This window comes from Triticum aestivum, chromosome 3B (genome assembly GCF_018294505.1).
Source record: "Triticum aestivum cultivar Chinese Spring chromosome 3B, IWGSC CS RefSeq v2.1, whole genome shotgun sequence".
In the NCBI taxonomy this organism is placed as follows: Eukaryota; Viridiplantae; Streptophyta; class Magnoliopsida; order Poales; family Poaceae; genus Triticum; species Triticum aestivum.
The window spans coordinates 677,422,345-677,436,069 of record NC_057801.1 but is presented as its reverse complement, the minus strand read 5'-3'; positions in this window follow the sequence as shown (position 1 = coordinate 677,436,069).

Sequence of the window (13,725 nt, the reverse complement as noted above, 5' to 3'; positions counted from 1 at the left end):
CATCCAACGCGGGTCTGTATCAGTTCACATGATGGTCCGGACACATTTTCTCCCGCAAATCGGAGACAAATGTGGGGGGCTTTGCGGGCGTCTGGACAACATCCACGCCCGTCTCTGACCACTCTGGCCCACCCAAACCCACTCCTCCCTCGTCCGCGCGCGTTCCCATCTGACGTCAGCTTCCCACATTCATGTCGTTGTAGAGGGCGCTGCTGCACATTGAAGATGGCTCAGGGCAGACATGACCTCTCACTGCCTCCACCACTGAAGCGGCGCACCGGCGCCGCCCGCTGCACGCCCGATTGAACACGCATCCTCGCCACATTCAAACGCCTTCATTAAACCCGCGTGGAAGCCGAGAAACCTACTCCGGCCACACATCTATACACGAGCGGGCCGACATTAAACACAACGCATGGCAATCTCCTCCCGTCCGCCCGCTATTTAAAGGGGGCCAGACGCCGGGCGAATCGCACCTCTCCGCCACTCCCCATCTCCTCCTTCAACCATGTCTTCACCCTTTCGATGGAATCCGACGAGTAGAAAGTGCGGTTCTATGGCATAAAAGCCGGCCGGGTGGCCCGCCGAGCTAGCCGGATTCGAGCGAGGCAACTTGCTGCCCCACCTCCCTCGCCTAGCCTGACGGAGCAAGTTACCGCTTCAAGCAGGCGCGTGGTTCAGCAACTCGTTGCTCCAAGCTAGCTTGTGGAGGAGTGGAGAGTTGCTCCAGGCCGCCACCCGGAGAGGAGTGAGTGGGGGGGGGAGCACGACGCCATGCGCATCGTCGATGTCGTGGATGGCGCTGCATCATATGATGCCTTGGCGGCTACGACCACGTCAACGCGCACGTAACCGCACCCTACCGGCAGAGAAAGATCCTGGCTAACGTGGACATCGACGAGGAGGCACCCGACACGTCCGTGATCGCCGCCATCATCAAGGAGAAGTAGAACACGTGAGGCCGTCGCCGCTTGGGCCCTATGAACGCCATCGCCGAGGCGACGCCGGTGTCTTGCCCTCTCGCAGGCCACCATCGTCCCCTTACCCCAAAACTAACTTTGATCCATGTAGCATAGGGACCATTCCCCTCCGAGTAAAGCATAATCTGGCGGTTCCACTCCGATGAGCACGGGGAAATGAGCCGCATTTTGCGCTGAAGCATATACCTCCGGGGTTCACGACTGTCGGACATGGGGACGACAATGGAGATCTGCAACGGCCGGCAGTAGACTAGTCAAGGGTATCCATGTCATCGAAATGGATATCCACCGGTTTCGGCCGTAGACTAATTTTATCTTAGTACGGTATTGTTTTTAGTTAAAAATATGTCCAAATTGTAAGTGTTTTTGTCTGGTTTGTATGAAGTCTGTCATGTTTATATGAAATTCGACCGTGTTTGCATGAATTTCATCCGGTTTGTTGCGCAAGTGTTTGAAATGTAGGCAACGTTGGATGGTGGCCTTCCGTATCCGTGTTCGTGGACCCTATCCACAGACGGATGCGGAAGAAAATTTACGGATCGCCATTGAAGATGCCTTACAAAACATATAATCAAAAAGGTAAAAATAAAACTGTAAAAAGTTAAATACAAAAAATAAAAACTAGAAAATAAATGAAAAAGGAACAAAAAATGGAAATATAAAACAAAGTGACACGGATGACAAAAAAGGGTCCGTTCGGTTGACAATATCGCGCATTCAGCGCATAATATATAGGAATTGCCATGGATAAACCATGCGATGTAGCAGCAGACCTACCAGTCGGCGGGTCGGGTGGTCGCCTCGGGGATCTCTGGTGATGACACCCACATATGGTAGTACCGACGAGCAGAGTGGCGGTAGTGTGCATGTCACTTACGTACGGTGCTGATGTTGTTTCTATAAGTTTCCGTCGAAAGATTTTTTTTTGATAAAAGAGAGTTTCCTCTCCGATTTCCATTAATAGAAATCACCATGTCTTACAAACTAAAAACAGAAAGATAAAACGAGAGAAACGAGGCTATCTCCCCCTGGTTTTTTGGTTAACTTTGCTTCTGGAAGGGGTGTAAGGAGTCATCCCTCCCTCCACTCATAATCCTCCGAAACAAGCAGACCTTTACCGAAGGGGAGATCTAAGGCCTGGGCTCAAAACAGTCCCAGCACCAGCATTACAGAATTTTAGCAGTCTAGAACAAAGAGCTACGATTGGTTATTACAAGCAGTTTCACAAATAAGTCTTCATTGGGAAAGGTAGAAACAACAAGTAAACCGGCAAAAAGGCTTGAAGAAGAAGAATTCATCACAGTGTCACAGGTTTTGAGGTCACCCTAGAATCCTCCTGGTCTCCAGGCGCCACCCATGTGCTGCTCGGAACACTTCTTCAGCCACTTCACCAATTTGCTTTGTTCCAGCCTCCATCATTCTACTTCTTACGGGGTTTTTCTGCAAAATATTCCAATCATGTAAGTTTTTGAGCAACAAGTTAACAGGCACACAAGGATCATTCACCCTGTTATTATCAAAAACAACACCATTTCTCAATTTCCAAATAGTCCAACAAATAGCGGAAATCCCTATCGAGACTAAACCCCTTTCATCTTTATCAAAAGTTTTTGCCCAATCCCTCATTATCAAATCTATGTTATCCGGTATATCTTTTAGATTAAAAGCACATTTCAAAATAGTCCACAACAATCTAGCTACTGAGCAAGTCAAGAACAAGTGATTGATAGTTTCTATTCTCCCACAAAATGGGCATTTATCATCCCCTTTCCATCCCATGTGCAGTAGGTTATCTTTGGTGAGAATGCTATTCCTAAGAGCTAGCCACATGAAGACTTTAACCCTAGGTGGTATCTTGATCTTCCACATATATAGATGTGGATATTTGATCCTATTTTCTATTAGATGCCTACAATAGGACTTCACTGTGTATGTACCTTTTTTTGTGAGGGTCCATTTGATCTTATCCTTTACATTTCTCAACACCACCGAATTGCATGCATCTTTTAAATGCTCCCACAACTCTCTAGAATCTCCTGTCAAAGTTCTCCTAAACTGAATATTGTCAATCCCCCTCTCAAGGACCTCTTTAACTGTCTTTTTTTATCAAAACAAATATTATATAATCTAGGGAAGTTTTTGTATAAAGGTGCCATTCCAATCCACCAGTCTTCCCAAAATCTGGTGTTCCCCCCATCTCCTACAACAAATTTACACAGAGAGGTAAAATGATATCTATGTTTCAATAATTCCTTCCAAAATTGGGAATCTCCCTGTTTAGCCACTATATTCCCAATTGCTTTACACCCTTGATATTTTTTCAGAATTATGTCTTGCCACAGGCCTTCTGTATTGAAAATTTTCCACCACCATTTGCTCAATAAAGCTTTGTTCATACATGCTAAATTGTGAATCCCCAAACCACCCATGTCTTTGGCCTGCAGACATCAGCCCATTTGACCAAATGATTTTTTTTTCTTTTTATCATCTTCTTGCCATAAAAGCCTAGCTCTAAAAAAGTCCATACGTTTTTCAACCCCCACAGGTAGTCCATAAAAGGACATCATAAAGTAAGGGATGCCTGTCAAGGAAGACTGGATCAAAGTGACCCTCCCAGCACTAGCAAGAAGCCTTCCTTGCCAGGCCTCATATTTCTTTTCCATCTTATTTTCTATAGATTTCCAGTGTTTATTCCTGATTCTCCCCTTATCAACTGGTAGACCTAAGTATTTCATAGGCAAAGTGCCAACAGGACAAGTGAATATTTTAGCATACTCATCTTTCTTGCTATCAGCTTCTCCAAAAAGGAAAAGTTCACTTTTATGAAAGTTAATTTTCAACCCAGACATTTGCTCAAAGAGGCAAAGTATATACTTAAGGTTTTGAGCACTATCTATATCATCTTGTATAAGGAAGATGGTATCATCTGCATATTGGAGCATGTTGATCCCATCTTCAACATATTCTTCTAAGACCCCCTTAACTAACCCATTTTTCCTAGCATTATCCAGCATTATAGCCAAGGCATCAGTTGCTAGGTCAAAATTAAGAGGTGACAGAGAGTCCCCCTGTCTCAGCAACTTATGAGTAGGAAAATATTTCCCCAGGTTTTCATTAACTTTTACACACACCTTTCCACCCCTGATGGTGTCCATCACCCAGTCTATCCATTTCTCTGGGAATCCTTTGATCTTGAGCATTTGAAAAAGAAAGGTCCATTTAATCTTATCATAAGCTTTCTCAAAATTATTTTTAACAACAAAGCACCTTATTTTTCCTTTTAATACTATCCAATGCTTCATGCAATATCAAAACCCCCTCCATAATGTATTTACCTTTTATGAAAGCAGTCTGAACAGGAGAGATAATATTAGCTGCCACTATATTCAGCCTATTCATTAAGACTTTTGTAATGATTTTGAAGCAAACATCCAACAAGCATATGGGTCTAAAGTTTTGTATCCTATTAGCATTTTTGCTTTTTGGTACCAACGTGATAATACCAATTCCAACGTGATAATATCCTACTAATATCAATTTTCCTATTGGCAAAATCATCTAGCAAGTCTCTGAGATCATTTTTAACCAACTCCCAATAATGCTGATAAAATTCAGCTCTAAAACCATCAGGGCCAGGAGATTTATTATGAGCCATTTTAAAGACCACATTTTTAATTTCTTCCATTAAGAACTCCTCTGTCACCATAGCCTTGTACTAATCCTGGATCTTTTGTGGATTATCTATATTTAGAGATATAGTGGAATTATCAGGATGCCCAAACAGGGTTTTGTAGAAATTAGTGATATATTCCACTATATCTTTCTCACCCTCAGCAACTCCCTCATCCTGTTCAAGTTTATTAATCCTGTTTCTCCTCAACCTCCCATTGGCCTTGGCATGAAAGAATTTTGTATTACTATCACCTTCCAGCAATTCATCCACCTTAGCTCTCTGCTTCCATTTAGCTTCCTCTTGTTGCAGGAGTCTATCCAGCTGGGCTCTGAGCTCTTTTTGCTCTACTCTGTCTGCAGTAGTAAGCCCATTAAGTTCACAATGTTTATCAATATTGTCTAATTTGAGTAGAATGTCTTTCTTCAACTCAATATACCAGGCATTCATGTTTCTGTTCCACCCTTTTAATTTGGGTCTAAGAAGTCTAAATTTCCCCAGAAGCCTATCAACACTATCTCCAGTGATGTTACTATCCTTCCAAACTTCATGCATAATCTTATCAATCCCCTCCCTAAGAAACAAAGCATTTTCAAATCTGAAAAGGGGGTTAGATTTTTGAATATCACCAGAATCTAGGAAGAGTGGAGTATGGTCAGATTTTTCCCTAGTCAAAGCTGTAACATGAGTCAAGGGGTATACCTCTTCTCATTCATTACTACACAAAATCCTGTCTAATTTTTCAAAGGTAGGGATAGGTAAATTGTTCCCCCATGTAAAGTTCCTGCCATTCATTTCAAGCTTAACTCCAGCTTGTTCTAGAATAGCATTAAACAAAAAACTCCAATGATCTGGAGTACCAGGTTTGTTTTTTTCACTGGTTTTTCTAATAATGTTAAAATCCCCTCCAATTAGAATGGGGTTTACACTGTTTTGGAAAATTCTAGAGAGCTCAGCTAGGAATCTAGCTTTCCTCTCTCGTTGAGCATCCCCATAGACCACCACTAAATCCCAGATGAATCTAGTTTTTTGATCCTGGACTGTCATTTTAATGTAATAATCTCCTTCATCTTGAGATATAACATCAATGGTAGTATAATTAACCCCTACCAATAGTCCACCAGATTTCCCCCTAGCTGGGGTGACATGCCAGTGAAAATCTCTACTAGCACAGATTTGCTGTAATTCATTTCTAGAAATCTCTTGCCTGATGGTCTCTTGTAGTCCCAGGAAGTCCACTTTCATATCCATGATCATCTCTCTCAAGTATCTTTTTTTAATATCCCCCCCAAACCCTCTCATATTCCAGAAAATACCTCTCATTTCTTTTTTTTCTTTTTCTTAACCGAAGATTCCAAAATTTTAACAGCACAGGCAGTTTTAACCCCAGAACCCCTGGTGGTTTTATTATTATTTTTCCTCCCATCTCTTTTCCTAGATGAAAAAAGCTCTCTGACTATCTCCCAATCATCATCCTCTCTATCATCCTCCCCATCTTCCCCTTGATCTAAGAGATCTATCAGGGTATAATCCCCAGTATCAATGACCTCAGCCTCTTCAGGCATCACAGCTTGTTTTTGTTCTCTATTGAAGTCAGACAACCACAAATCAATCCTAGCCTGTTCCACTTTTTTTTATCAATTCAACATTATGTTTAATCATATCAGGATTATTCCCAAGTTTCACGCCAACCCCTTCAGCAACTTTCTGAAAGAAGCTATGAACATTTGGAAAACTCTCACTAAGAGATCTATCAGGCCAACCCCTTCAGCATCTTCCCCTTGATCTAAGAGATCTATCAGGGTATAATCCCCAGTATCAATGACCTCAGCCTCTTCAGGCATCACAGCTTGTTTTTGTTCTCTATTGAAGTCAGACAACCACAAATCAATCCTAGCCTGTTCCACTTTTTTTTATCAATTCAACATTATGTTTAATCATATCAGGATTATTCCCAAGTTTCACGCCAACCCCTTCAGCAACTTTCTGAAAGAAGCTATGAACATTTGGAAAACTCTCACTACCATTTAGCTTACCATAATTGTCCTTTTTTGCAGCCCTTTCTTTTGCCAGCTCAGTGATATTTCGATCTTCTTTTCCTTTCAGCCTAAGACATCTCCTCCGCTCTTCCTCTTCTTCCTTTAGATCAGCATCACCTTTCCCAGCCTTCATAATCTTGGTCTCAAAAGAATCAGTTTCTTGACTAGCTGTGTAATCCACTGGCTCAACATACGCTAGTCCAATGGCTTGTTCCATCAGCTCCTGATCTGTCATCTCTCCTTCCCCCTCTTGTTTGTCCTCAATCTGCATATCTTCATCCAAGTTTTCCATTTCCTCTCCCTCAGCAGTATTTTTCTCTCCAGATTGAGACCCTTTCACATCTTCATTCCCTTTTAGATTAATTTGAAGTAACTCATGTTGTCTCTTCACCTCTTTCTCAAGGGTTTTCCTAATTATCTCCATCTCCTTCCTCTTTTTTTCTTCCAACATCAACTGTGCAGTCTGTCTAGCAGCCAATTCTTCTGCTTTTTGCAACCTAGATAACAGATCATCTTCTCTCCCCTGCCTCTCTGCACTAATCCCTATTTTCTCACTTTCTTTAGCAGTGTCAGTATTTTGACAACTGTCTCCAGACTTCAGAACCACCTGTTCATACTGTTTTAGCCCCAAGCTTCCCAAACTCACATTTTGTTTCCCAGTATCTATTTGCTTGCTTTTCTTCTGCATGTCATTCTCTCTGTGTGCCTCAAAGTGTTCCAGCTCCAAATATTCAAACATTTTCCTTTTACTCCCCTCCTCAAACTTGTACCATCCCTGTTCAGCTACTGAATCAAATTCAAAGAAAATATCATACATGAGCAGATCCTTGGTGGTTATCTCAGTCCCTGCTGGTATCTTGTGAATGTCCCTCACTCCAACTTTCACCTTGATCTCCTCCCTGGAATGGATGTGCTCAATGTCCACCTCCACCACTGGCCCCAAAGCAGAACCAATCTCACAAATTCCCAGATAATGCCTCAATGTATCAGGTACACCCCACATTTTTATCCACACTGAGTGCAACTTTCCTTTGGCTTTATCATCTGGGCTCCAGAAGTCAACCTCCACCATAGCTCATGTCCCCAACAGAGTAAATTTACCAAAGTTCTTTAACTCCACCAATTTGGCCTTATTGGGAAATCTCATCAGAAATGTTGGAGGACTCTGAAACTTGGCTCTCCAGGTCCACCCCCACTCAAACATCTTGGAGAATCCAAAAGCAACTATAGTCTCATTTAACTGTCCAGAGTGAACAGTCACCAATGCCATAGGATTTGTGTGTTCAGCAGCCACCATATCCTTAGTGTGTTGCACCAGAAGACACCCCAGGCCCCTAGCTCCATATCCAACATATTTGGCCACTGGTTTAGTTTGTTTCAAGACTGTGCAATCTTCAGTGTTATGTGATGCTCTCTGGCACACCACACAAAAAAGCTTATTCTTGCAATCAATCTTCAGGTGTCCCTGCTCCTTGCACTTCACACAGAACAGTTCCTTGTTATTGCTCCCTGCATCTCTCTTCTTTGATGTTCCTTTTTTCCCTTCATCCTTTTGATGACCCTGCAGCTTCAAGGTCTCCTGTTTTGCCATGTTGGATAGCAGGTATTGGTATTGTTGTGCCATTTGCTCCTGGGGCATGAAACCAAATTGACCAATCCCCATTCCCACTGGCACTAGCTAGGGGAAACTAGGGTTGTTCATCACAGGGAAACCACCTGCCAACTGCACTTGCCCCCCCCTTGCATACCCATTCCGCCGAAAGATGAAGGGGCACAACCGTATGAGAGGAGAGAAAATGGGTTGTATAGAGCCACATTTTTTTACGCTTGAGGGAATTGCCTAATAACGTTTCTAGGCTCAAATATCCTCCCGAATCGTTTGTCTTCCTCCTCTTCAAATCCCTAGCTACACAACACACCTTGCTACTACACCGCCGCCCGCTTGCTCTATGCCACCACTCCGTGTCTCCCGCCAATTCGTGCATGTGCTGCATCTATGTGATTTTGCCCAGTTCGCCGCCTGTCGCCGCCTCGCATGCTCGGTGACACCGCTCGACATTGCACTGGTTCTACTCAGCTGCTTGATGCTACACTTAGCCCAATACTGCTGCTCCCGCCACTAAGAGACCGCATTGTAGGGGATTACTATGCTCCATCTCTACGACTGCACCCAGTTCTTCGAGCACCACTGCATGCACATGTGCGGCTGTGCCTCACAAGAATCACTTGACTGTCGGCGACCAATGATGGACTCGAATGAAGAGGCGCCTTGGATAACAAAAGAGGAAACAAAGGAAGCATTGCAGTTGCAGGTAGAAGCGGCAGCCGTGACACTAGCTTCAAAACGAGCATTTCAAGAATAAATAGCTTATGTTAGTAGTTCTAAGACCTTTTTATGTTTTTAGTAGTTGAATTCGATGAGTTTTGGTTAAGTAGACTTGCATTTAAACATCAAAAGATTATACCTTAGATGTTCACCCGGGCTAAATTCAAATCATGCGCCCGCCACTGCATGCACGTATTGCGAGTTGCTACAGTAGCAAAGAGAATGGATAATATGCTCTCACAAAAAAAAACTCATAAGAGGACTACTAAATACTAGATTGCTAAATCCGAAGATTAACAAAATCACCGTGGATGTCTCACTCTATCTTGGACATCTCAATTATGTTATGAGCACTAATTTTAGAGAAAGCATCTCACTTGATAAATGTGGCCACTCAATTGCGTAAAGACCATACCAACATTCTATTTCTTAAAAGTCTTTGCATGACTCATTGATGAAAACACACTATCAACACTTGTTGTCGTCACCGGTAGAATCAATACCAATTCGATAACTAAATATACCATATGGTAAATCACGTGTTACAGATTAATAAGCTTAACTTTAAGTTGCAACTGTAATCTCCCCCTTGATATTATATGCATTATATAACATTTACAATTTGTTTAGTGGACTTTAGTAGATCACCTCGTCGTGCTCATGTTGTTGGATTGTCAGCTCTCTTCGACAACTCTTCACACCAATCGATATGCAATTTTTTTATAGACGTATCTTATCTCACTCATCATGAGGCCCTCCTACAACCGTTACATACTAGAACTAGCTGCCCATCTAATGGTGGCCAAGTGTATTTATTTTCACTTTTCGCATTTACACTACTCGCATATTATCAATCTATTGTGTTACCTTTGCCTATGGTGCATATGTATGGCTTATGCGGTACAATGTTTAGGCAAGGTTTACTTGACACAACTAAGACAATTATGTGTTCCATATCCACAATTTCTTAACCAACCATGTCGTACGTAAGTTGGATATGTTGGCAGTGAAATACAATATTATATAGAGTAATTAAATGATAATCATATACTATGGCGAGCAAGGTGAAAAGTATTGCATGATGTTCATTTGATTTTGGTGCAATTGGCAATATAGTACTCCATTAACTAAATAATATATTGCATTGGAATCATGGCACACAATAAAGCAAACCATTCCGTCTAGTAGAATAATATTGAACAATGATTAACTAATGTACGTACCCATGGTATGTAAAAGAGAAAACTAACATATTAGATCTTTTCACGGCATGTGATTGGTCTAAACTGGCATATTCATCACTAGTGACGGTTGTGTACTTGTTGCTACTACTTGGAACTAGGTCCGGTGCATACTATAATAATTTCAATAATCTATGCAAGTCATAGTGTAGCAAGAATTACTTATTTAAATTGTATTGTGAAAGCGACAATTAACCAATATCTTTGCCTGCCTCCTAAATGATCAACATCGTGACCAAATATATCATCATTAATTAAATGTAACATGCACATACACATATGTATAGGTATCTTTGCTACTATTAAGACAACTAGAACCACTAGCTTACCTAACATAGATTTTTTGCTTGTGTATTATATGAACAATGCATGCTTGATTAGACATAGCAGCGTTCTATCATTTAGAAAAGGAGAGGTGATAATCTTGCTCTCTCTATTGATCGATCGCTATCTCAATATGCTGTGTACATCCATTGGATAACAAACTAGCTGTTTTCAGCCAACACTAAACAAAACGGAGGCATATGCTGCACAAGAAGAAAAACATTATGTTTTTCGCATATAATGTCTCTTTCAAATATATGTGACCATAAAAGATGTTGTGCTCATCATTGGTGTGCAAGTTAGCAAGTGTTTCCATCAACTGGATCTATGATTTCACGCTCAAGTCTGCCACGCTTTACACGTAAATTTAATTGTTAGGTAGAGAATAAATGCTAGAAGTACAAAACAATAAGGTTATATAGTTCGATAAATCGTAGTGTAACCAGTTTAATATTTTAGAAAATATAATTTGGCTCTCACTTAAATAATAGATATTTTAATTTTTTATTAGTTCATCCATGTTTAGACAAGTTTCAACCCTAATTAATTATCAATGTAGTTTCATTTAGACTAAAAATATGAGATAAAAGTATTTTGGTACTACCAGAATCAGCAATTTGGAGTGTCACTGCTACCCACGGCTAGATCTGCCAAATTCAACCGGCGATTGATGGACCAAGGCACACGGACCATGGCCTGGTGCATGATGGCCGTGTGCAGCCATTCTGCATGAGCCAGTAGCTACAATATATTGAAGCAGGCCCAAGGCCCGCTTCGATCCTGCATACGACCCTGGTCGAGAGCACGTGAGACCAATTTCAATCCCTTCTTTGTCCTTCCATTCATGTAACTTTGTTCATGATCCAGAAGGTTCAATTTTGAAGCTCACAATCTCGAAGCCTTCGCTTAGTGTAGGGTTTGGTCAGCACGTCGGGTTTAGCCAACTCTATGACCCTATACTTGTTCATGTAAACACTATATCTGGATGAACAAAGCTTTGCGAGTTTGCCTACAAAAATGTGAGACCAATATAAATCGGTTGATTTGGCAATGGACACAATGTCTAGTGTGGTTAGAGTTAGAATGGCCGTGTCTTTGGCAACTGGTTTCCATTTGACGTTAGGACAAAAGTAAGTTATGTGTAAATAATTCCCACAAAAAAAGTTATGTGTAAATAGTATAGTAAAATAATTCTCACAACTTTCCAAGGGGTTCCATGGTAACCCTACTCCTGGATCCACACATGGTTAAGTTTAAATTGACATACGATTGCTGCAAGACCCTTAGAGTAGGTCACAAACTAAGCATAAATTAGCTTAATCACCATGGTCTTAATTAATCATCACATTCAAACATAGCATGTGATTTTCTTCTTCTTGTAGAGCCTCGAAAGATGGTTACTATGCTTGCCAAAGTAGAACTTTGGCATATTCTATTGAGCTTGATGTAATTAGAAAAGTATGAGTATATGACAAATAGAGTCGTGTTAGACCAATTCTCATACCAAATCAAAATTCCATTCCATAGTATATAGCTAGCATAAGAGAACTCATAACCTCGACAAATTCAGACTCATGTGCATCATGCACCACCAAATTATTCTTTCTCTCTCATCACGCTATACCAAACTACAAAGTTCTTTGAAAGCAACAAGACCAGGTCCTATAGGAGAAGATGCCCGTGGACAAAAAGAACGGTACGGAAGTTCTAGTCCTACATACCTACTCCCACAATACACACCAACGTCGATCGACACACGCTTTTTTCCTTCAAGAAAACAAAGTGAAGCTTATTTTTGTTTCTACTAGTCAATGTGTACGTGCAATGCATGTTAATTTGAAAGTATATTAAGTGCATGCAGATATTAAGTAAGATACTATTTGTGTGTTATTATGTGATTAGCACTATATTTGGCATGAAATTAACTACACGCTAAACGTGTTGAGCGCTCGACATTGAAGCAGCCTAGGTCGTTGGATTGACATGATTTAATGACCGAGATTAATTGGATCTGCCCCTTTGGATCTTTTTATATTGGTATAGATATAGATTATATAATTGGCACTTTTCTATAACTGTTTTTCTTCTGAAATGTGTAGTTTTCTATACTTATTAATTTTACAATTTGTAAAACATCAGGACTCTGCTATGCATTGTTATTGATTTTTAAATAAATAATACAGAAAGTATTGTTCAACGAATAAAAGAATGGAAGAAAAAGAAAGGAAAAGAAAAGAAAAGACTGCAAAACAAACTGTACAGACATAACTACAAGAGAACAAAAGAACAAGCATCAACATCTCAAGTTCTCAACTATGTGAAATCCTGGACCCAACCTTCAATTTTTTTTTAGAAAAGGAGGATGACCCCCGGCCTCTGCATCTGGGAGATGCATACGGCCACTTTATTGATTATTCTCGAGGACCTTACAAAGTATTACAACAATGAGCCTGAATCCACCATCTTGGCAACACATGCCGCTACTCCTATCCAAAATGATGAAGGGGTGCTAGCCGGGCCACTACCCAAACCACTCACCTAAGCCTAACATCAAAAAGCCGGAAACCGAAACATATTCGGAAGCCCCAGCCGAGCCACATACCGGGTCTGGGGCACAATCCGGTCAGACGCACTCGTGTGTCGTCGCCACCATCTTCCACATGTCCGTCTTCAGATCATGTTGAGGCTTCTACCTTGTCTGGCCACTCTGCCATTGACGTCACCATGACGCCAGACAGCAACCTCCTCCTGCGCGAGTCCATCTCCGCGCATCGGGCGGCGAGCCTCCACAGCGCCATGCCGCCGATCTTCGCCACCATCAATGAGTGAGATGAAGTACCGCTCCACCACAGCATGTACAGGGTGAGGAAGGGCGAGGTCCCCATCGGAGACACGGCCGGAAGAGAAGCACCGCAGCCCTGAGGCACTGCCCGGAGCTGCGACGCAGCAGATCAGGCGGGCCGCCACCAGGAACCAGACAAGCTTGCCATGCACACCCAGCATCCCCATGCCCAAGTCGGCGCCTTCAAGAAGGTGACGACGCTGTGGCGCCGCCGCCGCTTAGCCACCGGGGCTAGGGTTTTCACCCGGGCGCGGGGGAAGGGGGGAGGCAGGGGAGGTTTAGCCTCGGCGCCGCCACCAAGGA